The following is a 27,102-nucleotide window of genomic DNA, read 5'->3' on the forward strand; positions in this document are numbered from 1 at the left end:
TGTATGCTCAGGCACCAAAAAGTACAGGGCAGATAGAAGGCTAGTGTTACTTTAAAGAACACAGTCCTGGAGGAAGACAGATGTGTATTCTTACTTGCATTTGGCCGCATCAAGGAGCCAAGTGACCTTGAGCAAACTGCTTAGGCTTGTTTGGCCTCAGTTTACCCATTTGTACATGGCAGAGAGGGGGAAATTCCCCACACCCTACTTGAGTTCTTGTGGCTAGACTAATAATAAAATTGACACAAGGCTAATGAGAGTAAAGGAAACAAATTTTAATTCATGCACATGAAGGTCTCATAGAAATGAGACCTAAAAAGCAACCAAATCAGGCAGCTTTTATACTTTTTGGACAAACAATAAATTTATGAGAAACTGACTGGACAAAGAAACTTAGGTTCAGGGTACACAGTTAGTGAAGAATCTAAACAGAAGTTGAGGTTTAAGAAACCACAGAGTTTATATATACAGGCTTCTCGGCCTGAATTCTCTGTCTTTGTTGATAAGGGTGTCCTCCTGCCTCCAGGTGCGGGGAGAGCAGAATCAGAGACTATTTCCCACTTTCAGGGGGACAGAGAGGAGAGTCTGAGTATCCCTCCTGTCATTGCTTAAGTAATTTTAAATAAAAAATGAGACATACTGAGACATATTTTGGGACTGCCCAGTCTGCACCCCAGTATAGAAGATCATCTTACGGAATTCTTATGAGACTGAACCTTGGCAACATACATCGTTCTTTTTCTAATGAGTATGAACACGTAATAATACCAAGCATTTACAGAAGACCTATTATCTGCTCCAAAACTCATTTCTTTTAAAGAAACAAATTAACACACTAAAGATTTTGATGATTTACTCATGGCATAAGATCTAGGGGTAAAAAAAATCTAAAATAAGCACCAGGTCTTTTAAATCTATAATATTTTTCACTGCATCATTTTGTGCTTTCAGGACTGTAAAATACTGAATTTTTTTTTCCCCTTTCAGTTCTCAGTGTTATAAATGTTAATGAATCTCCAACAAGGAAATGATGTACTTTAAAATTTGCTTTGGAAAGCAAGAAGCAAATTGATATTGTATAGGTGTCCTTACTTTAATCCTTAGTCTTCCATTCTACTATATCAGTCCTTTATTCCACTGCATGTATATAGATAGATAGATAGAGATATATGTATTTAATTTGTTTATTGTTAGCAAGTCAATAACAATGATAATTCGATGTTTTTCTCTTCTATTTATACTCTAATATCCTTATTTCTGAATGCTTTCTTCCAAAATTTAAATTTTCTTCAGCTTCAAGGAAGCCTGAAAAATCACTGGCCTGCCAGTTCAGTCAACTTTAATGGAGGCACCCAGATAGAAGATTTGAAAGCAGCTCATGACCCAACACTCTATCACCCAGAAGGCTTTTAAATCTGCTAACTGCAAGTAGGACACACACAACTGTGCCATCTTCACTTATGCAATTAACTCTACTAACTTTGAAAAAATTGTCTTTAAATCCATTGGTGAAAATGAGAGTATAACTAAACTAGGCAACTCAACTGAGTCAGATATAAATGTAACACATTTAACTCTAAAAGTGTCAAATTAGCTAGAATGAACATTATCAGAAATGATGTTATTTTACTATATATCATTAACATAAAATGGAAATCATTTCATTTTAACCATATTAGCTAATCAATTCAGTATTTCTTAGATATTTTAGTCTTTCATTGCACAGTAATACTGAAGATGCTGAAGCAAAAGTTTCCATAAAGACCTACAAGATCTTCTAGAATTAACACCCAAAATGATGTCCTCTTCATTATAGAGACTACAATGCAAAAGTAGGAAGTCAAGAAACACCTGGAGTAACAGGCAAATTTGGCCTTGGAATACAGAATAAGGCAGGGCACTGCTCATAGCAAACACCCTCTTCCAACAACACAAGAGAAGACTCTACACATGGACATCACTAGATGGTCAACACCAAAATCAGATTGATTATATTCTTTGCAGTCAGACATGGAAAAGCACTATACAGTCAACAAAACCAAGACCAGGAGCTGACTGTGGCTCAGATTATGAACTCCTTATAGCAAAATTCAGACTTAAATTGAAGAAAGTACAGAAAACCACAAGACCATTCATGTATGACCTAAATCAAATCTCTTATGATTATACAGTAGAAGTGACAAATAGATTAAAGGGATTAGATCTGATAGAGTGCCTGAAGAACTATGGACAGAGGTTCATGCCATTGTACAGGAGGCTGGGATCAAGACCATCCCCAAGAAGAAGAAATGCAAAAAGGTAAAATGATTGTCTGAGGATGCCTTACAGATAGGTGAGAAAAGAGGAGAAGCTAACGGCAAAGGAGAAAAGGAAAGATATACTCATATGATGCAGAGTTCCGAAGAATAGCAAGGAGAGATGAGAAAGCCTTCCTCAGAGATCAGTGTAAAGAAATAGAGGAAAACAACAGAATGGGAAAGACTACAGATCTCTTCAAGAAAATTAGAGATACCAAGGGAACATTTCATGCAAAGATGGGCAGAATAAAGGACAGAAATGGTATGGACCTAACAGAAGCAGAGGATATTAAGAAGAGGTGGCAAGAATACACATAACTATACAAAAAAGATATTCGTGACCCAGATAACCACAATGGTGTGGTCACCCACTTAGAGCCAGAAATCCTGGAATGTGAAGTCAAGTGGGTCTTAGGAAGCATCACTATGAACAAAGCTAGTGGAGGAGCTGGAATTCAGTTGAGCTATTTCAAATCCTGAAAAATGATGCTGTGAAAGTGCTGCACTCAATATGTCAGCATATCTGGAAAACTCAGCAGTGGTCATAGGACTTGAAAAGGTAAGTTTTCATTCCAGTCCCAAAGAAAGGCAATGCTAAAGAATACTCAAACTACTGCACAATTGCACTTATCTCACAGGCGAGCAAAGTAATGCAAAATTCTCCAAGCCAGGCTTCAATAGTACGTGAACCATGAACTTACAGATGTTCAAGCTGGATTTAGAAAAGTAAGATAGATCAACCAGAGATTAAATTGCCACATCTGCTGGATCATGGAAAAAGCAAGAGAGTTCCAGAAAAACATCTATTTCTGCTTTATTGACTATGCCAAAGCCTTTGACTGTGTGGATCACAACAAACTGTGGAAAATTCTGAAAGAGATGGGAATTCAAGACCACTTGACCTGCCTCCTGAGAAATCTGTGTGCAGGTCAAGAAGCAACAGTTAGAACTGAACATGTAACAACAGACAGTTCCAAATAGGGAAAGGAGTAGGTCAAGGCTGTATATTGTCACCCTGCTTATTTAATTTCTATGCAGAGTACATCATGCAAAATGCCGGGCTGGATGAAGCACAAGCAGGAATCAAGATTGCCAGGAGAAATATCAATTACCTCAGAAACCCATATGACACCACCCTACTGGAAGAAAGTGAAGAAGAACAAAAGAGCCTCTTGATGAAAGTAAAAGAAGAGAGTGAAAAAGTTGGCTTAAAACTCGACATTCAGAAAACTAAGATCATGGCATCTGGTCCCATCACACACTTCATGGCAAATAGATGGGGAAACAGTGGAAATGGTGACAGACTTTAACTTTTGGGCTCCAAAATCCCTGCAGATGGTGACAGCAGGAATGAAATTAAAAGATGCTTGCTCCATGGAAGAAAAGCTATGACCAACCTAGACAGCATTTTAAAAAGCAGAGACGTTACTTTGCCAACAAAGGTCTGTCTAGTTAAACCTATGGTTTTTCCAGTAGTCATGTATAGATGTGAGAGTTGGGCTATAAACAAAGCTGAGCGCCCAAGAATTGATGCTTTTGAACTGTGGTGTTGGAGAAGACTCTTGAAAGTCCCTTGGACTGCAAAGAGATCCAACCACTCCATCCTAAAGAAAATCAGTCCTGAATATTCATTGGAAGGACTGATACTGAAGCTAAAACTCCAAAACTTTGGCCACCTGATACGAAGAATTGACTCATTTGAAAAGACCCTGATGCTGGGAAAGTTGAAGGCAGGAGGAGAAGGGGATGAGAGAGGATGAGATGGTTGGATGGCATCACCGACTTAATGGACATGAGTTTGAGTGAACTCAGGGAGTTGGTGATGGACAAGGAGGTCCATGAATTCCATGAGGTCACAAAGAGTCGGGCACGACTGAGTGACTGAACTGGTGTTGAAACTTGGATTTATTTGGCTAAAACAACCTCGACTCGGCCCCCTCGCAGGAGAGCCCAAGCACAGCAGAAGCCCAACTCAGTGAAAGCTAATGCTGTGGAAGCTGAACGCAAAGGAAACCCAGTACAGTGGAAGTGACAAGAAGCCTAGTGTGCTGGAAACCAGGACAACAAAAACAAACTTGGCAGAAAACTCAAGCGTGTCAGTCTCAAGTTTCCAGTTAGGTAGGAGGTCCTCACCCCTATGGCTGTAAGAATATATGGCTAACAAAATCTTACTTCCTTTACAATCTCTCGTTTCTTGTTTCCACGAACCCCTGTGAACAGGTGATCGGCAGTGGGTGCAATTTAGGGACTCTGGCAGGGGCTACTCCCCAGTGTGTCTCAAAGGTTCTACTATCTGCTGCACTTACCCAAGCAGTGAGGGTTCTCTGTCCTTAATCTCTTTGTGCCAAGAATCAGGCCAGTGAAAACTGTGAGCACAAGTCAAGTATTTAGCAGGTTTTCCGGCAGGTTATGAAGGGGATTCCTTGACACGTTTTTCCTACTGCTTTCTCCACCCATCCTTAAGCTCCTCCCTCCATCTATGCCACTATTTGATTAGGCAGGTCATCATCTTTCCATTTCTTAAAGTTGTCTTTGAAACAGTTTACCTAAGATTGGGACTCAAACCCACGTAGCAGGGACTTTGTGCTACGTTTAAGCACTCAGTCATGTCCGACCGGGACTTGAGCACAGCCAAAACCCACAATGCCCGGTTTCATGACTTAATGAAGTTTAGGTTCCGGATGTTTCATTGCAAAAAAAATTCAGTGAGAGACACAGCAATAGCTAAGAAGTAGACTTGTTCAGATTCAGAGAGAGGCACAGAGTGTGAGCAATTGCAGAGGGTATATGCAGTGGCAATGTGGTGTGGTTAGTTATTGTGAGTTGTGTGATTTCATACGCTAATGAGTGGGAGGATCATTACAACAATTGGGGAACCACCGACTCCTTGGTCTTTCGTTAGTACCTTAAAACATTTGTGCTTCCCCTGGGTGTGTCATTTAGCTTGCAGACTCAGGATCAAGATTTAGTTGAATTTGACTAGTCTGTCAAATTCATATGTGACTGGTGATAGAAGCAAGGTCCGATGCTCTAAAGAGCAATATTGCATAGGAACCTGGAATGTTAGGCCTATGAATCAAGGCAAATTGGAAGTAGTCAAACAGGAGATGGCAAGAGTGAACATCGACATTCTAGGAATCAGTGAACTAAAATGGATTGGAATGGGTGAATTTGACTCAGATGACCATTATATCTACTACTGTGGGCAGGAATCCCTCAGGGGAAATGGAGTAGCCATCATGGTCAACAAAACAGTCCAAAATGCAGTACTTGGATGCAATCTCAAAAATGACAGAATGATCTCTGTTCGTTTCCAAGGCAAACCATTCACTATCACAGTAATCCAAGCCTATGCCCCAACCAGTAACACTGAAAAAGCTGAAGTTGAACAGTTCGATGAAGACCTACAAGACCTTTTAGAACTACCACGCAAAAAAGATGTCCTTTTCATTACAGGGGACTGGAATGCAAAAGTAACAAGGCAAGCAACACCTGGGGTAACAGGCAAATTTGCCCTTGGAATACGGAATGAGGCAGGGCAAAGGCTAATACAGTTTTGCATAGAGAACGCACTGGTCATAGAAAACACCCTGTTCCAACAACACAAGAGAAGACTCTACACATGGACATCACCAGATAGTCAACAACAAAGTCAGATTGATTTCTTTGCAGCCAAAGATGGAGAAGCTCTATACAGTCAGCAAAAACAAGACCAGGAGCTGACTTTGGCTCAGATCATGAACTCCTTATTGTCAAATTCAGACTGAAATTGAAGAAAGTAGAGAAAACCATTAGAACATTCAGCTATGACCTAAATCAAATCCCTTATGATTATACAGTGCAAGTGAGAAATAGATTTAATGGAATAGATCTGATAGATAGATTGCCTGATGAACTATGGCCAGAGGTTCGTGACATTGTACAGGAGACAGGGATCAAGACCATTCCCATGGAAAAGAAATGCAAATAAGCAAAATGGCTGTCTGGAGAGCCTTTACAAATAGATGTGAAAAGAAGAGAAGCAAAAGCAAAGAGGAAAGGAAAGACATAAGTATCTGAATGCAGAGTACCAAAGAATAGCAAGGAGAAATAAGAAAGCCTTCCTCAGTGATCAATGCAAAGAAATAGAGGAAAATAACAGGATGAGAAAGACTAGAGATCTCTTTAAGAAAATTAGAGATACCAAGGGAACATTTCAGGCAAAGATGGGCTTGATAAGGACAGAAATGGTGTGGAACTAACAGAAGCAGAAGATATTAAGAAGTGGAAAGAATACACAGAAGAACTGTACAAAAAAGAGCTTTACGACCCAGATAATCACGATGGTGTGATCACTCACCAAGGGCCAGACATCCTGGAATGTGAAGTCAAATGGGCCTTAGAAAGCATCACTATGAACAAAGTTAGTGGAGCTGATGGAATTCCAGTTGAGCTATTTCAAAGCCTGAAAGATGATGCTGTGAAAGTGCTGCACTCAATATGCCAACACATTTGGAAAACTTAGCAGTGGCCACAGCACTGGAAAAAGTCAGTTTTCATTGCAATCCCAAAGAAAGGCAATGCCAAAGAATGCTCCAACTACCGCACAATTGCACTCCCACGCTAGTAAAGTAATGCTCAAAATTCTCCAAGCCAGGCTTCAGCAATACGTGAACCATGAACTTCCAGATGTTCAAGCTGGTTTTAGAAAAGGCAGAGGAACCAGAGATCAAATTGCCAACATCTGCTGGGTCATGGAAAAAGCAAGAGAGTTCCAGAAAAACATCTATTTCTGCTTTATTGACTATTCCAAAGCCTTTGACTGTGTGGAGGACAACAAACTGTAGAAAATTCTATAAGAGATGGAAATACCAGACCACCTGACCTGCCTCTTGAGAAACCTATATGCAGGTAAGGAAGCAACAGTTAGAACTGGACATGGAACAACAGACTGGTTTCAAATAGGGAAAGGAGTAGGTCAAGGCTGTATATTGTCACCCTGCTTATTTAACTTATATGCAGAGTACATCATGAGAAACGCTGGGCTGGAGGAAGCACAAGCTGGAATCAAGATTGCTGGGAGAAATATCAATAACCTCAGATATGCAGATGACACCACCCTTATGGCAGAAAGTGAAGAGGAACTAAAAACCCTCTTGATGAAAGTGAAAGAAGAGAGTGAAAAAGTTGGCTTAAAGCTGAACATTCAGAAAACGAAGATCACGGCATCTGGTCCCAACACTTCATGGCAAATAGATGGGGAAACAGTGGAAACAGTGTCAGACTTTATTTTTTTGGTCTCCAAAATTACTGCAGATGGTGATTGCAGCCATGAAATTAAAAGACGCTTACTCCTTGGAAGGAAAGTTATGACCAACCCAGACAACATATTCAAAAGTAGAGACATTACTTTACCAACAAAGGTCCGTCTGGTCAAGGCTATGGTTTTTCCAGGTGTCATGTATGGATGTGAGAGTTGGACTATAAAGAAAGCCAAGTGCCGAAGAATTGATGGTTTTGAAATGTGGTGTTGAAGACTCTTGAGAGTCCCTTGGACTGCAAGGAGATCCAACCAGTCCATTCTAAAGGAGATCAGTCCTGGGTGTTCATTGGAAGGACTGATGCTAAAGCTGAAACTCCAACACTTTGGCCACCTCATGCGAAGAGTTGAATCATTGGAAAAAGCCCTGATGCTTGGAGGGATTGGGGGCAGGAGGAGAAGGGGACAACAGAGCATGAGATGGCTGGATGGCATCACTGACTCGATGGACTTGAGCTTGAGTGAACTCCGGGAGTTGGTGATGGACAGGGAAGCCTGGTGTGTTGCAGTCCATGGGGTCACAAAGAGTCTGACACAACTGAGCGACTGAACTGAACTGAAATTACAAGTCTGTCACCCTGGACCCATTTGATTTTAATGAGTTTATGTTATGCCCTTGGGCTATGTCGTTCTCAAAAGTTGTGCCCTGCCCCCTTCCCTGCTGCTTCATGCTATTTTCCTGAGCCCTGAAAAGGCCCACAATGTTGCCTCTACAATTCTGGAGGGAAAACCTAAAAAATAGCTGGCCCTTGGGATGGAAATACTGTATGATATCCGGTCCCATCATTTCATGGGAAATAGATGAGAAAACAGTGGAAACAGTGTCAGACTTTATTTTTCTGGCCTCCAAAATCACTACAGATGGTGACTGCAACCATGAAATTAGAAGACGCTTACTCCTTGGAAGGAAAGTTATGACCAACCTACATAGCATTTTCAAAAGCAGAGACATTACTTTGCCAACAAAGGTTCATCTAGTCAGGGCTATGGTTTTTCCTGTGGTCATGTATGGATGTGAGAGTTGGACTGTGAAGAAGGCTGAGGGCCAAAGAATTGATGCTTCTGAACTGTGGTGTTGGAGAAGACTCTTGAGAGTCCCTTGGACTGCAAGGAGATCCAACCAGTCCATTCTGAAGGAGATCAGCCCTGGGATTTCTTTGGAAGGAATGATGCTAAAGCTGAAACTCCAGTACTTTGGCCACCTCATGCGAAGAGTTGACTCATTGGAAAAGACTCTGATGCTGGGAGGGATTGGGGTCAAGAGGAGAAAGGGAAGACAGAGGATGATGATGGCTGGATGGCATCACTGACTCGATAGACGTGAATGAGTGAACTCCGGGAGTTGGTGATGGATAGGGAGGCCTGGCGTGCTGTGATTCATGGGGTCGCAAAGAGTCAGACATGACTGACTGACTGATCTGATCTGATCTGATCCAATCCCTCTAATATTCAGGCCTTCATATTCCATGTTTCCTACAACATGTACAACAATAGCATCTCTCAAGTGAACCTGCTAAGGCGGGTGACAGGCACACAGTGCCTGCTAGAAGTCCATCTGTTGGTGGTATCCCTTCAAGGGCAATTGGGCTTCCAGGGATAATGTCTGCCACTTTGGGAGTTAGCCCTGCAGGCTGTTTGGGCCCAAACCCATACGGCCTTTCTCCTAAAGTTACAAACATATCTCCACTCCACTTTTTATGGAATGTTGCCTCTTATCAACTTGTTCTTAGTTCAGTTCAGTTCAGTCCAGTCACTCAGTCATATCCGATTCTTTGCAACCCCATGAATCACAGCACACCAGGCCTTCCTGTCCATCACCAACTCCCGGGCTTCACTCAAATTCATGTCCATCAAGTCGGTGATGCCATCCAGCCATCTCATCCTCTGTCTTCCTGTCTTCTCCTGCCCCCAATCCCTCCCAGCATCAGAGTCTTTTCCAATGAGTCAACTCTTCGCATGAGGTGGCCAAAGTATTGGAGTTTCAGCCTCAGCATCAGTTCTTCCAATGAACACCAAGGACTGATCTCCTTCAGAATGGACTGGTTGGATCTCCTTGCAGTCCAAGGGACTCTCAAGAGTCTTCTCCAACACCACAGTTCAAAAGCATCAATTCTTCGGCGCTCAGCTTCCTTCACAGTCCAATTCTCACATCCATACATGACTACTGGAAAAAGCATAGACTTGACCAGATGGACTTTTGTTGAAAAAGTAATGTCTCTGCTTTTGAATATGTTGTCTAGGTTGGTCATAACTTTCCTTCCAAGGACTAAGAGTCTTTTAATTTCATGGCTGCATTCACTATCTGCACTGATTTTGGAGCCCAAAAAAATAAAGTCTGACACTGTTTCCACTGTTTCCCCAACTATTTCCCATGAAGTGATGGGACCAGATGCCATGATCTTCGTTTTCTGAATGTTGAGCTTTAAGCCAACTTTTTCACTCTCCTCTTTCAAGAGGCTTTTTAGTTCTCTTCACTTTCTGCCATAAGGGTGGTGTCATCTGCATATCTGAGGTGATTGATATTTCTCCCAGCAATCTTGATTCCAGCTTGTGCTTCCTCCAGCCCAGCGTTTCTCATGATGTACTCTGCATATAAGTTAAATAAGCAGGGTGACAATATGCAGCCTTGACGTACTCCTTTTCCTATTTGGAACCAGTCTGTTGTTCCATGTCCAGTTCTAACTGTTGCTTCCTGACCTGCATATAGGTTTCTCAAGAGGCAAGTCAGGTGGTCTGATATTCCCATCTCTTTCAGAATTGTCCACAGTTTGTTGTGCTCCACACAGTCAAAGGCTTTGGCATAGTCAATAAAGCAGAAATAGATGTTTTTCTGGAACCGTCTTGCTTTTCCCATGATCCAGCAGATGTTGGCAATTTGATCTCTGGTTCCTCTGCCTTTTCTAAAACCAGCTTGAACATCTGGAAGTTCATGGTTCACGTATGCTGAAGTCTGGCTTGGAGAATTTTGAGCATTTTACTTTACTAGCATGTGAGTGAGTGCAATTGTGCGGTAGTTGGAGCATTCTTTGGCATTGCCTTTCTTTGGGATTGGAATGAAAACTGACCTTTTCCAGTCCTGTGGCCACTGCTGAGTTTTCCAAATTTGCTGGCATGTTGAGTACAACACTTTCACAGCATCATCTTTCAGGCTTTGAAATAGCTCAACTGGGATTCCATCAGCTCCACTAGCTTTGTTCATAGTGATACTTTCTAAGGCCCATTTGACTTCACATTCCAGGATGTCTGGCTCTAGGTCAGTGATCACACCATCGTGATTATCTGGGTCGTGAAGCTCTTTTTTGTACAGTTCTTCTGGTATTCTTGCCACCTCTTCTTATATCTTCTGCTTCTCTTAGGTCCATATCATTTCTGTCCTTTATCGAGACCATCTTTGCATCAAATGTTCCCTTGGTATCTCTAATTTTCTTGAAGAGATCTCTAGTCTTTCCCATTCTATCGTTTTCCTCTATTTCTTTGCACTGATTGCTGAGGAAGACTTTCTTATCTTTCCTTGCTATTCTTTGGAACTCTGCATTCAGATGCTTATATCTTTCGTTTTCTCCTTTGCTTTTCATTTCTCTTCTTTCACAGCTATTTGTAAGGCCTCCCCAGAGAGCCATTTTGCTTTTTTGCATTTCTTTTCCATGCATATAGTCTTGATCCCTGTCTCCTGTACAATGTCACGAACCTCCGGCCATAGTTCATCAGGCAATCTATCTATCAGATCTATTCCCTTAAATCTATTTCTCACTTGCACTGTATAATCATAAGGGATTTATGTCATACCTGAAAGTTCTAATGGTTTTCTCTACTTCCTTCAATTTCAATCTGAATTTGACAATAAGGAGTTCATGATCTGACCCAAAGTCAGCTCCCAGTCTTGTTTTTGCTGACTGTATAGAGCTTCTCCATCTTTGGCTGCAAAGAATATAATCAATCTGATTTTGTTGTTGACCATCTGGTGATGTCCATGTGTAGAGTCTTCTCTTGTGTTGTTGGAAGAGGGTGTTTGCTATGACCAGTGTGTTGTTTTGGCAAAACTGTATTAGCCTTTGTCCTGCCTCATTCTATATTCCAAGGACAAATTTACCTGTTTACCCCAGGTGTTGCTTGACTTGTTACTTTTGCATTCCAGTCCCCTATAATGAAAAGGACATCTTTTTTGCGTGGTAGTTCTAAAAGGTCTTGTAGGTCTTCATCGAACTGTTCAACTTCAGCTTCTTCAGCATTACTGGTTGGGGCATAGGCTTGGATTACTGTGATAGTGAATGGTTTGCCTTGGAAATGAACAGAGATCATTCTGTCGTTTTTGAGATTGCATCCAAGTACTGCATTTTGAACTCTTTTGTTGACCATGATGGCTAGTCCATTTCTCCTAAGAGATTCCTGCCCACAGTAGTAGATATAATGGCCATCTGAGTTAAATTCACCCATTCCAGTCCATTTTAGTTCGCTGATTCCTAGAATGTCGACGTTCACTCTTGCCATCTTCTGTTTGACCCCTCCGATTTGCCTTGATTCATAGGCCTAACATTCCAGGTTCCTATGCAATATTGCTCTTTAGAGCATCAGACCTTGCTTCTATCACCAGTCACATCCACAACTGGGTATTGTTTTTGCTTTGAATCCATCCCTTCATTCTTTCTGGAGTTATTTCTCCACTGATCTCCAATAGCATATTGTGCACCTACCGACCTGGGGAGTTCCTCTTTCCGTATCCTATCATTTTGCCTTTGCATACTGTTTATGGGGTTCTCAAGGCAAGAATATTGAAGTGTTTTGCCATTCCCTTGTCCAGTGGACCACACTGTCAGACCTCTCCACCATGACCCACCCATCTTGGGTGGCCCCACACTGCATGGCTTAGTTTCAATGAGTTAGACAAGGCTGTGGTCCATGTGATAAGATTGACTAGTATTCTGTGAATATGGTTTCAGTGTGTCTGCCCTTGGCAGGAGGGCCGAGAGGAGCTACTCCACGTTCAAGGTTAGGAGGGGTGGCCGTGAGGATATACCCCTGGTCCAAGGTAAGGAGCAGCGGCTGCGCTTTGCTGGAGCAACAGTGAAGAGATTCCCCATGTCCAAGGTGAGAGAAACGCAAGTAAGATTGTAGGTGTTGGGAGAGGGCATCAGAGGGCAGACACACTGAAACCATAATCAATTTGTTCTTAAGCCACTTACTAAACTCTTCCAACCAGGACCCTGCCCCCTTGTAGGCAACATCGCTCCACCCTGCTTAGTATTATTAAAATACTCTTAATGCCCCTAATGGGACAAGATAACCCACTCTCTTTTTCATTACTTCTGTTATTACCTAAAGTGGGTTTATGACAATGAAATGTTTACCACTGGAAACACCCTAAACTGCTCTTATGGAATACTAGAGGAAGAAATCAGTGACTTACATTACCTCAGAGCAATAAGAGGATAAGGCTTATGGCTGTTTCACCAGGTTCCCAGTCTCAGGGGACAGGCTTGGACTGCTTTACATCATGGTGTCTATTCCCATCAGCGGTGGACAAACCAGCAATGAATTAAGATTATAATCCCTTAATCCTACCCAGCACTGGTCACACTGGAGATCTTGGGGATACCCAACCCCAGCCTGGAGTCCCAGCAGTTCGACCTGCCTTGAGCTGCCTAGGGATCTGGTCCTCGGGAGGTTGTCGCACCTCAACCTGCTCAGGGATCCACCAGTCCAGGGGTCCAGGAGGTCAGTATGCCTCGACCTGCCCAGGGACACAATTCTCAGATGGCTGACATGCAACCTGCCCAGGGATTCGATCTCCAAGAGGCTGTCACACCTCAACCTGCCTGGGGATCTGCACCCTGACCCAGGGATGCCCAGCTCTCAGGTTGCAACAGGACTGGGTAGGATAAGCTTCAGAAATACTCACCCCTAAGGAAGTCCAACAATAAAAATAGAAGGAAGCCTATTAGTTTTTTTCTTTTTTGTTTTCCTCCCTGTCATCACTGTCTTTCAGATGGGAAATAATCAATCCACTTCCTGACAGAGGCCCTTGGATGCATCCTTGATAACTGGAAGCTGTTTGGTCTTCTAACTCTAAGGAGAAGTCACTTAAAATTCCTTTGTGCCACTGAATGACCATGGTATTCTCTGGGGGAAAAGGAACACTGGCATACTGCAGCTAGACTTATTCTGCAAAAGAAAAGGGAAATGGACAGAGATCCTTTATGTCCAAATTATCTTATGACTAAGAGATATGAAGGAACTCTGTCTTAAGTATGGGATTGTTGTATGCCCTAAAAGTGAGCCTACTAGGCAAATGGTGTTAGGCACAGATAACCAAGAGAAGGAAGCCCCCTGTGAAAGCTCACCTCCCATGGCTCCCAAGTTGCCTGGTGCTCCTTCCTCATATCCAAATGTGCCCCCATATCTGGGAGCACCCCCTCCACAAAAGCTAACTCAAATATGTCCCTTAGTTGAAACTGGAGGAGAATTCAGACCAACTCGTGTCCATAAGCCCTTCTCCCTCTTAGAACTAATACAGATCAAACAAGACCTGGGAAGCTATACAGATGACCCAGACAAATATATAGATACATTCCAACACATTACCTTGGTCTTTGACTTGACAGGGAAGGACATCATGGTCATATTTAGTCAAACTTTATCTGACCCTGAGTATGCTAGGGTCTTAAAGGAAGCCCAAAGGTATGTGACAGGGCTTCACATGTCAAAGTAATAAATACCCAGTGGGGGAAACTGCGGTCGCCTCCTCAGATCCTAATTGGAATTATAACGACCCTGAGCACATCTGGGAAAGGGATCATTTTCTGATCTGCATAAAGGCAGGAATAAAATCAGCCCAGCAAAAAGTAATCAGCTATGCCTGGGTTTCAGCAATAATTCAGGAGCCCAATGAAAACCCCAGTGTCTTTCTGAAAAGGCTAAAAGAGACCCTCCAAAAGTTCACCAATCTGGACTTAGACTGTTACAAGGGACAGGTGATTTTAAAGGACAAATTCCTGCCCCAGTGTGCATCAGACATCAGGATAAAGTTACAACAGTTACAGCATCAGGACCCTGCTGCCTCTGTAGATGAGATGGTCCAAACAGCCACCAATACCTTTTATAACAGAGAAGAGGAAACGGAGGCCAATACCCAGGAAGTGGATAAAAGGAAAGAGACAAGCCATGCCCAGATGCTGGCTGCCCTCCAGGGAAGCCCTATGACAAAACCCAAATCCTTAAAGGACAAAGCAAATGCCTAATCTGTAGACAGGAGGGGCATCTGGCCAAAGAGTGTCCAAACCATGACAAGTCTCCTAAAAGGGCTTGCTACAAATGCCATCAATTGGGACATTAAGCAGCTCTCTGCCCTCAGGACTCAAGAGCCTCAAGGTCAAGCACCAAGACTTCCCTCACAGTGGTTCAACAGGACTGAAGCGGCCCACTTCAGCCAGCCCACCTATCACAGCTAACCATCACGGGGCTGGAGCCAAGGGTGCAACAGGATGTGGCAGGTAGGTCTGAGAATTTCTTGGTTAACACGGGGGCTACCTACTCTGTCCTGACCTCCTAATCTGGAGCCTTCTCCTCCCAAACCTGTACTATTTTGGGTGCTAAGGAAAAACAATTACAAAAAGATTCACCTGAGCACTTCTTTGTTGTTGGGAAAGACAAATATTTTCCCACCAGTTTTTGGTGGCCCCTGAGTGTCCTACTATGGAATGAGGTTCGTGACATTGTACAGGAGACAGGGATCAAGACCATCCCCATGGAAAAGAAATGCAAAAAAACAAAATAGCTGTCTGGGGAGGCCTTACAAATAGCTGTGAAAAGAAGAGAAGCGAAAAGCAAAGGAGAAAAGGAAAGATATAAACATCTGAATGCAGAGTTCCAAAGAATAACAAGAAGAGATAAGAAAGCCTTCTTCAGCGATCAATGCAAAGAAATAGAGGAAAACAACAGAATGGGAAAGACTAGGGATCTCTTCAAGAAAATCAGAGATACCAAAGGAACATTTCATGCAAAGATGAGCTCCATAAAGGACAGAAATGGTATGGACCTAACAGAAGCAGAAGATATTAAGAAGAGATGGCAAGAATACACAGAAGAACTGTACAAAAAAGATCTTCACGACCCAGATAATCATGATGGTATGATCACTGACCTAGAGCCAGACATCCTGGAATGTGAAGTCAAGTGGGCCTTAGAAGGCATCACTATGAACAAAGCTAGTGGAGGTGATGGAATTCCAGTTGAGCTATTCCAAATCCTGAAAGATGATGCTGTGAAACTGCTACACTCAATATGCCAGCAAATTGAGAAAACTCAGCAGTGGCCACAGGACTGGAAAAAGTCAGTTTTCATTCCAGTCCCAAAGAAAGGCAATGCCAAAGAATGCTCAAACTACTGCACAATTGCACTCATCTCACACGCTAGTAAAGTAATGCTCAAAATTCTCCAAGCCAGGCTTCAGCAGTATGTGAACCGTGAACTTCCTGATGTTCAAGCTGGTTTTAGAAAAGGCAGAGGAACCAGAGATCAAATTGCCAACATCCACTGGCTCACTGAAAAAGTAAGAGAGTTCCAGAAAAACATCTATTTCTGCTTTATTGACTATGCCAAAGCCTTTGACTGTGTGGATCACAATAAACTGTGGAAAATTCTGAAAGAGATGGGAATACCAGACCATCTGATCTGCCTCTTGAGAAATTTGTATGCAGGTCAGGAAGCAACAGTTAGAACTGGACATGGAACAACAGACTGGTTCCAAATAGGAAAAGGGGTTCGTCAAGGCTGTACATTGTCACCCTCTTTATTTAACTTATATGCAGAGTACATCAGGAGAAACGCTGGACTGGAAGAAACACAAGCTGGAATCAAGATTGCCAGGAGAAATATCAATAATCTCAGATATGCAAATGACACCACCGTTATGGCATAAAGTGAAGAGGAACTCAAAAGCCTTTTGATGAAAGTGAAAGTGGAGACTGAAAAAGTTGGCTCAAAGCTCAACATTCAGAAAACTAAGATCATGGCATCCGGTCCCACCACTTCATGGGAAATAGATGGGGAAACAGTGGAAACAGTGTCAGACTTTATTTTTCTGGGCTCCAAAATCACTACAGATGGTGACTGCAGCCATGAAATTAAAAGACGCTTACTCCTTGGAAGGAAAGTTATGACCAACCTAGATAGCATTTTCAAAAGCAGAGACATTACTTTGCCAACAAAGTTTCATCTAGTCAAGGCTATGGTTTTTCCTGTGGTTATGTATGGATGTGAGAGTTGGACTGTGAAGAAGGCTGAGCACCAAAGAATTGATGCTTTTGAACTGTGGTGTTGGAGAAGACTCTTGAGAGTCCCTTGGACTGCAAGGAGATCCAACCAGTCCATTCTAAAGGAGATCAGCCCTGAGTGTTCTTTGGAAGGCAAGATGCTAAAGCTGAAACTCCAGTACTTTGGCCACCTCATGCGAAGAGTTGACTCATTGGAAAAGACTCTGATGCTGGGAGGGATTGGGGGCAGGAGGAGAAGGGGACAACAGAGGATGAGATGGCTGGATGGCATCACTGACTCGATGGACGTGAGTCTGAGTGAACTCCAGGAGTTGGTGATGGACAGGGAGGCCTGGCGTGCTGCGATTCATGGGGTCGCAAAGAGTCGGACACGACTGAGCAACTGATCTGATCTGATCTGAGTGTCCTACTCCCTTATTGGGATGAGATATACTCACTAAACTGTGGACCACTCTTGTGATGGGAAGCTTTCAGCCTCTAGAGACCTACAACTTCTGGTTACTACTGAGGAACCCATTACACTCTCTCCAATAGGGAGGGACTAAAAATTATAGGAAGACAAAACTAACTGCTAGGTGTGGGACCAGAGAACTCCTGGACAAGGCCACTAAGCTGAACCAGTCATCATTGTCCTCTAAGATCCCATTCGGTTTCCAAACCAGAAATAATACCCCCTCAGAGGAGAAGTTTGGGAAGGACTACAGCCTCTAATAAATAAATTCCTTGCCTATGGGCTATTGGTCCCCTCCAATTCACCGTGTAAGACCCTGATCTTCCCTGTAAAGAAAAAGGATGGGACCTAGTGAATGGTTCAAGATCTCCAGCTCATTAATGAAGCTGTAGTCCAGCTCCATCCCACAGTACCCAATCCCTATGTAATCTTGGGAGAAATCCCTCCCAGTGCCAAGTGGTTTACACTCCTGGATTTCAAGGATGCATTCTTTTGCATACCACTGGCTAAAGAATCCCAATATCTTTTTGACTTCAAGTGGGAGGCTCCAGGAGAAAAACATCAACAGATGATGTGGACAGTATTATCTCAGGGGTTCATAGAGAGCCCTCACCTGTTTGGGCAGGCTCTTAGCCAGAGTCTCCTAGATCTGGGTCCCCAAAGGCTCAACTCCAGCCCACATGGAGGGGCCCCTACCTTGTAATACTTTCTACCCCCACAGCAGTCAAGGTACCAGGACATGACTCCTGGATTCACTACTCACGAGTTAAGCCATGGAAGAAAACATAAAGAAGACACTCAATATACCTGTGAGCCCCTGGGAGATCTCAGACACCTACTGAGGACTACAAATGAGTGCCATTCTAATGAACACACCCAAAATCAAGTTTCTGGTGATAAGATTTCTCAGAATAGCTCTAAAGAGCCAAGACAGCTTAGCAGGGGTTGTCCTCCAAAAGAGACAGGAGATAGATCTCCTGATCCCTGAACAAGGAGACACTTGAGCCATCTTGAATGAGATGTGTTGTTTCTGGGTAAGTACCTCCAGCTAACTTAAAGAACGTCTCAAAATCCTAAAGAAAAACATTCAGATCCTACAGGATCTCAAAGAACGAGCTGGAGAGTTCTCTGGGTGGCTACAATCTCTCTTTGTGGGATCCTTCTTCTGGCGAAGGGGAATTTGGAGTTGTCTAATGCCCCTACTAATCCCTGTTATCACCATATTGATGCTGCTTATGATTGTTCCATGTATTATCAATTGTCTAACCCATTTCGTCTCTTCCCAGGTCAACAAGCTACAACATGCAGTGCCAGTTCAACAAGGATATATAAAACTATACCCGACCACAGAAAATATCACTCACCCTTAGATGGACACCTCTATAAGGACTCTGAGGCTTGAGACTAGCAACAGGGGGAGGCCTAATGCCCCTCACCACCCCAGCTCAGCAGGAAGTAGCCAGAGAGACCTTGACGCCCCTACTCCCAAAGAACTGGGCCTCCCATCTCTTGAGGAGGGAATGTTAGGTAGTTAGAATAGGAAAAAGGAGTCCAAAATGGTGGTGGCTAAAAGACAAAGAAAGGAAAAGCCCGCAAAAATGGAACAAAAGAAAATCCAAGGACCGGAGTCAGAACCTCAGATGAAACAAACAGCCCTCCTGGCTAGCCCAGTTTACATAGGGCAGGCTCAGGGGGAGGAGAAAAAACATATAAAAGAGGAGCCAAAATTGAGCCCCTCTCTTCTTTTGGGTTGGCCCTCCCTCACGCCTCAAGGATGTATTTTCCTTTGCTTGCCAAATAAAACTGGCCCGCTGTTTCAAATCTTTGCTGTGGAGAGATAGAAGTGAACACATCATGAAATAAGCATCCAGAACCCCAGAAGCCTAGGAAGGGGTTCTGTCTGGACTTCTGTCTGGACTCCTTCCAGACAGAGGTCTTCAATGGTAACCACTGGCTTCAAGTTCTAACAGAATCTATTAGTTTTACCTGGCTTTTAAACTATATGCAAATGGAATCAATAGGGTATATTTGTATATATTCTTCTGTCTATGAGTCCTTTTATCCAACACTGATTTTCTGCTTTATCCATGATATTGCATTTTTTATTATTGTTATTAAATAGGGGCTTCCCTTGTGGCTTAGCTGGTAAAGAATCTGCCTACAATGTGGGAGACCTGGGTTCGATCCCTGGGTTGGGAAGATCCCCTGGAGAAGGGAAAGGCTACCCACTCCAGTATTCTGGCCTGGAGATTTCCATGGACTACACAGTCCATGGGGTCACAATGAGTTAGACATGACTGAGTGACTTTCAGTTTCAGTCTTAAACTAGATTCCAGTGTAGGACTATGTAACACTTCAGTTATCCATTCTACTGAGCACCTGTGTTTTTTCCACTTTGGAGCTATTCTGATTAGTGTCACTTATATAGATGATTTAAAATCATCCACTACCCTCTTCTTGACCTTATTGTCCCTTCATGGCCTAACATCTCCAGGAGAGAAACCAACTAAACACTACCTGAACACAAAAATCCATGTTTGTGTTAAATCATTTTAACATTTCTACAGACCTGCAATGTCGTTCAAAAAGCTTCTTTTCTCAGTCTCTCCAGTCAGTGATGAAATTGTTCCTCTAAAGGCAGGCAAGCAAAGATGAAGAATGGTGGTACTGAAAACAGTACCAGACTAGACTATAAGCAGCAGGGAAGACTGAGATTAGCTGATGCTAAAACAGCATTGCTTGGTTTAATAAGCAAGCATTTAATGCTAAAGGATACTCCAAGTAAACAAAAAAGTTTTGACCAAAATTAATTCCTGTTCTTTGACATTTTACCAAGATACTGCCACAAAATATCCTTGGGCTAATAATTAGGCCCATTTCACTGGTTATAAAGACCATTGACAAGAAAAGGAAGATTTCCATGTTATTCCAGGGATGCGTAGGTGGGGTGCTGTGTTTGTTCATCTGTATATTTGTGCAAATCCTCACATCTGAAGCAGAATCTTGTAAATTACTACATAAGCCAACTGTCCCAAAGGCACAGAAAAAGATGCTTCTAAATCCTAAATTTATCTGTGAACATCATTCGAAAAATTTCATGTCAAGTATATTCACTGAAGTCTGGGCAAGAGCCTGTGAGAAAATGGTCAAATGTGCATACTCATTTGCAGCATCTATTATTTATAGTAGTATTTTAAGAGAAATTTTAAGGAAGAAATGAATTATAGATTCTGAGATGTTGAAATTGCCATTAAGTGACTTCAACTGCCAAGTAGATTCAGAAAACTTTTTAAAAAGAAAAAGAAAAGATTATTTTCAATAATTTCCTCTACCTTGACTCAAGGAAATAACTATGAGGGCCCCAACTTTTTCTGAATTATAGTAAAACTGATTACAAGGTTTTTTACCTGTGTTTACCAGGGGCTAAAGATTGCAATCAAAGGTAAGAACTTACTTTTACAATACATGTGAAAAAGATCTTTGTATAGAGAACTTAATGAATAGGTGCTCAGAGCTGCAGGTATTTTTGATCCTCATAGAAGGGACATCTGTGACATACAGAAAATGTTGGCCAAAATTCTGAATCCTCAGTTCCTTACTCTGATGTTATCTCCCTGATAGATAAACACATGGAGGAGAGTAGCTGATAAAGGAACATTTCCAATGACTAATAATTATTGGCTGCAAAATCTTTTCTCTCCTACTGTTGAGAGAGCTGGACCAGGTGGGTAAAGGAATCCTTTTGCCCTTTGAACTTATAAGGAGAATAGGCCAAATTCTTATGAGGGCTGAATATTTTGCTAAGTAAGAAGGGCTTTAAAAATTGTTGGGTGATATGAGTACATAATAAATGGCAGCAATCACTTGAAATCAGGCTAACTTCCTGATTCCATCTCTATAGCTCTCAGTATTCTCATGGTGCTAAGAGGTATAAAAAGATAAACCAATAAAACTAGCTTTCTCACTAAGGCCTTTCATTCTTTGATTTCTTCTAGTTCTGTTTTGATCAGTTTTGACTTCTACAGTGGAAGGAATCTCATCCCAAAATATAGATAGCTCCAGCCTGATTTTACCGTATCAGTTGCATGCAGCCCTGAAGAAAAGCAGCAATCTAATGGGAGAGAGATGATGCAAAAGAAGAGACATCCTTTAAAAAGATAGCAAATGTCAAAACATCCCTTAAATAATGGTTTTACTGAGTATTATGCTTTATGATAAGTAGTTCTGATAGTGGTGCAAGAGAGAAAAACCAAAGGCTAGGCGGGCGATGGGTAGGGGGGAGGCAGGGCAACAGATGATCCTATAATGAAGAAAGAATTGTGCTATTTGACCTTGGGAAGACATAGTTCTATAAGCTGAGCTTAAATGTGCTGCTCACAAAATGTATTCTGTATCTTGAGGACAAAAGTACACTCTTAGAATCTGCAAGGCAAAATACTGTTTTTTTCCCAGTAACTCTGTCAACCCCATTACCCCAACCGAGAAAGAAGATCAAGGTGTCAGTTAAATAAAAGACTTATACCATAAACCCTATTCCTAATCACTCTGTGAATCTGGCCAACAGTTCAATCTTTCTGTTGCCTTCCAAATATTTCCTGATTTCACTATTTCCATATTTAAGGTTTCTCACATATTTTGACACAAACAATTCAGTAACTAAAACCCAAAAACCTACTAAAGCAACTCCAGGAAAAAAATAGGCATTGTTAGTGTTGGATACATACCACATACAACGTGTGAACATAAGCAAATCATTAGGGAAATCTTCATCTTCTCTCATCGTCTCATTTGTATACAACTGGCACAGAAAACACGTACTGCTGTACGCAGAGGGTAATGCATCCATCAACCCTTCAGAGATGCCTGAAACAATAGCGGAAGTCCCTGGAAAGTTTAAAACGGGGCTATTCTGAAGCGCTCAAATCCTTGGGGACTTAGAAGTAGCTAGAAAGGCAATTTATTACTTTCTACCGCTTCTAACACTAAGGGATTTAGGAATGCAAATTTTATATGCTTCTTCTATAAGGCTGGTTAACACAAGAGGTCAGAGTATTTTCTTTACAGAAATTCACTTATGTGGAACTATTGAAATTATGCAGACTTGAATGCCGGCGGGAGAATAGAAATTTCTGTGTCACATGTTTGATAACAAGCATTGCAGATAAAAGGTCAGTGATCCATGTTCTGGCCAGTGGCCTACAAGGCCAAGTTTTTAAAAATAATGCCAAGTCCTTTTCTTCCTTAAAAATAATGACTTGGAAATGAGAAAGGTCTCCCAGCTGGGGTGGCCAAGGGAGAGACAGATGAGCTCATGCCCTGCACTTAAAAGTCACCATGTGACAAACAGCAACTCTTTTCAGAGCTCTAGAGCAAAGACAGACAAGACAACTGAGCCATTGTCTTTATACATGTGTTCATAGTTTGTTTTGGAATGTATGATATTGTACTAAGAAATCATGAAATCTCGTTTCTCAAAAAGTTTCCCGTCTAAGGAGATAACAGGAAACAAGCAGTTACCAGGTTTGTACTTAGTCACTCAGTCATGTCCAACTCTTTGTGACCCTAAGGACTGTAGCCCACCAGGCTTCTCTGCCTATGGGATTCTCCAGACAAGAATACAGGAGTGGGTTGCCATTGCTTTCTCCAGGGGATCATCCCGACCCAGGGATCGAACCCAGGTCTCTTGCATTGCAGGCAGATTCTTTACCATCTAAGCCACAAGGGAAGCCGAATTATCAGGCACCCACAAGAAAAAAGTTCAACAAAGAAAAAAAAATGTTAAAATCTCACACATTAGAAAAAAATGATTTGTACAAGAGTAAACTCAATCTAAAGGTACAAAAACATTGAAATGCTAAGGCCATCAAGTGATAACAGTATGTAGCTATTAAAAATGGTAGTTAGGTACTTCTAGGCTATGGTATTAGCACCAGTATCTAACCATTTCCTCAAATTTCTATTGAAATAATTAAAGACAAATACAATGGAGAAGGAACTGCAGCAACACTGAACACCAAGGCAAGATGACATTCCCATGCTGCAAGCTTTGAGAAAGTGTCATTTCAAGTCCAAAAGTTCCAGTAAATTCTTGGAACACCTCAAATTTAAAGCATGAATGCCAGGAGCATGGGACAAATATAGAACAGATAGGAAATACCTGGCAAACATTTCTGACAGCCACAACACTCAGGGGCACATACAGACACATGAGGAAAAAGAGGACCCATGGAGGAGAGTTTCCCTGACACAGTGGTCAGTTGTACCACAAGGAAACAGGTGTTATGCCCACCTTCTGCAAGGTACATACAGCTAGAGTGAAATTTAAGTCAAGAATTAGACATTAAAAGCTGACCTCTGCCAAAGAAGCATCCCTGGATACAGAGAACAAGCTATGCTGAAATAAAGTCCATTTGTTTGGAAGGCCCAATTTCAGCTACTGGACCACACAGCTAAAAATGCAAAGCAAATCTTCAAAGAATCACATTAACATTTGTTTAAGAGACTGAAAGGAGATGATAACTCTTTCATCTTCATCTCAACTTGGAATATAAGAAAAGTAGAACCAAATATTACCTATATATTTGTAAGTTATTTTCTCCTTTTATAGAAAGAGAGATAACAGTTGAAATGACTATGGTTAGGTTACAAACTGAGTATATTATTTTCAAATATATAGTGAATTCGTGATCATTGTGTACTTATCAAGAAGATTGGGGCAGAAGAATATTTGATTTGGTAAAAACAATTGAGCCAATTAGACTGTCCATTTCTTTACTTGATAATTCTACGGAAATACTCCAATGAGAAACTCAGTGTCATGTCATAGACAGGACAAAAATAGACCAAGCCAAAAAAAAAAAAAAAAAAAAATCAGCCTGTTCTGACAAGGACCAAGTTTCACTTTCACTTTCAAAGTCCCCACATAAGTAGTCTGGAGGTAGAGCTGCTGAAGTATATGTCTTCAGATGCTATTAGGAGACCAAACCCAATGGTTTCACCAGAGAGGTGTCTAAGACCTGACTTCAGCCTAACCAGAGTCAAAGACAGTCAGTAGGACAATACAATTTGGCAGCCATGCTCAAAGGGAAGGGCCAGACCATGAAGTGGTGGGCCAGGGCAGGGAGAATGGGGGACTGAGTGGGACTAGGATTAACCTTTTATTCTTTCTCATGTTCTCCAAAGACCACAAGAGATGTTTCTATTTAGGAAAAAAAAAAGATATTTTTAGGTGGTGGTTGTAGATAATATATAACATGGGCCATGTTTATGATCTAAGTGCTGAAGCAGGTTATAAAGTGGTATAAATTCTACACAACTATGAGGAACACATAAGTTTGGAAGGAAATAAAACAACAAAATGATATGGACAGTAAGATTATAAATGATTTTTTTTCCTAAAGTTTAAACATTTTGTAATAGTTCTATTTTTTTAAGTATTTTAAATATAATTTATGTCTAATCATTATGCAAAAAATATAAATGAATGACCTTTGTGATTTATGTGTCAAATAATGTCATACTTTCCAGCCTTTAAGCAAATTACATGATGACCAATGAGTCTTATTAAATGCATATTACAATTATTTTTTTAATTCGGTACATTGAAAAATAATTTTTTAAACTGGAGACTTAAAATGGAGGCAATTTCCAAGCAAACTTCTCTTAGAAAACCCTAAAGACTCCACCAGAAAATTACTAGAACTAATCAATGATTATAGTAAAGTTGCAGGATATAAAATCAACACACAGAAATCCCTTGCATTCCTATACACTAATAATGAGAAAACAGTAAGAGAAATTAAGGAAACAATTCCATTCACCATTGCAATGGAAAGGATAAAATACTTAGGAATATATCTACCTAAAGAAACTAAAGACCTATATATAGAAAACTATAAAACACTGGTGAAAGAAATCAAAGAGGACATTAATAGATGGAGAAATATACCATGTTCATGGATTGGAAGAATCAATATAGTGAAAATGAGTATACTACCCAAAGCAATTTATAGATTTAATGGAATCCCTATCAAGCTACCAATGGTATTCTTCACAGAGCTAGAACAAATAATTTCACAATTTGTATGGAAATACAAAAAACATCGAATAGCCAAAGCTATCTTGAGAAATAAGAATGGAACTGGAGGAATCAACCTACCTGACTTCAGGCTCTACTACAAAGCCACAGTTATCAAGACAGTATGGTACTGGCACAAAGACAGAAATATAGATCAATGGAACAAAATAGAAAGCCCAGAGATAAATCCACGCACATACGGACACCTTATCTTTGACAAAGGAGGCAAGAATATACAATGGATTAAAGACAATCTCTTTAACAAGTGGTGCTGGGGAAACTGGTCAACCACTTGTAAAAGAATGAAACTAGAACACTTTCTAACACCACACACAAAAATAAACTCAAAATGGATTAAAGATCTAAACGTAACACCAGAAACTATAAAACTCCTAGAGGTGAACATAGGCAAAACACTCTCCGACATACATCACAGCAGGATCCTCTATGACCCACCTCCCAGAATATTGGAAATAAAAGCAAAAATAAACAAATGGGACCTAATTAAACTTAAAAGCTTCTGCACAACTAAGGAAACTATTAGCAAGGTGAAAAGGCAGCCTTCAGAATGGGAGAAAATAATAGCAAATGAAGCAACAGACAAACAACTAATCTCAAAAATATACAAGCAACTCCTACAGCTCAACTCCAGAAAAATAAATGACCCAATCAAAAAGTGGGCCAAAGAACTAAACAGATATTTCTCCAAAGAAGACATACAGATGGCTAACAAACACATGAAAAGATGCTCAACATCACTCATTATCAGAGAAATGCAAATCAAAACCACTATGAGGTACCATTTCACACCAGTCAGAATGGCTGCGATCCAAAAGTCTACAAGCAATAAATGCTGGAGAGGGTGTGGAGAAAAGGGAACCCTCTTACACTGTTGGTGGGAATGCAAACTAGTACAGCCACTATGGAGAACAGTGTGGAGATTCCTTAAAAAACTGGAAATAGAACTGCCTTATGATCCAGCAATCCCACTGCTGGGCATACACACTGAGGAAACCAGAAGGGAAAGAGACACGTGTACCTCAATGTTCATCGCAGCACTGTTTATAATAGCCAGGACATGGAAGCAACCTAGATGTCCATCAGCAGATGAATGGATAAGAAAGCTGTGGTACATATACACAATGGAGTATTACTCAGCCATTAAAAAGAATACATTTGAATCAGTTCTAATGAGGTGGATGAAACTGGAGCCTATTATACAGAGTGAAGTAAGCCAGAAAGAAAAACACCAATACAGTATACTAACGCATATATATGGAATTTAGAAAGATGGTAACAATAACCCAGTGTACGAGACAGCAAAAGAGACACTGATGTATAGAACAGTCTTATGGACTCTGTGGGAGAGGGAGAGGGTGGGAAGATTTGGGAGAATGGCATTGAAACATGTATAATATCATGTATGAAACGAGTCGCCCGTCCAGGTTCGATGGACGATACTGGATACTTGGGGCTGGTGCACTGGGACGACCCAGAGGGATGGTATGGAGAGGGAGGAGGGAGGAGGGTTCAGGATGGGGAACACATGTATACCTGTGGCGGATTCATTTCGATATTTGGCAAAACTAATACAATATTGTAAAGTTTAAAAATAAAATAAAATTTTAAAAAAATATATAAATAAATAAAAAATAAAAAAGTGGAGTAGTTAACCACTGATTGATTGACTGTTGGCATTATCAGAATTT

Source organism: Bos mutus, chromosome 27 (genome assembly GCF_027580195.1).
Source record: "Bos mutus isolate GX-2022 chromosome 27, NWIPB_WYAK_1.1, whole genome shotgun sequence".
NCBI classification, from domain to species: Eukaryota; Metazoa; Chordata; class Mammalia; order Artiodactyla; family Bovidae; genus Bos; species Bos mutus.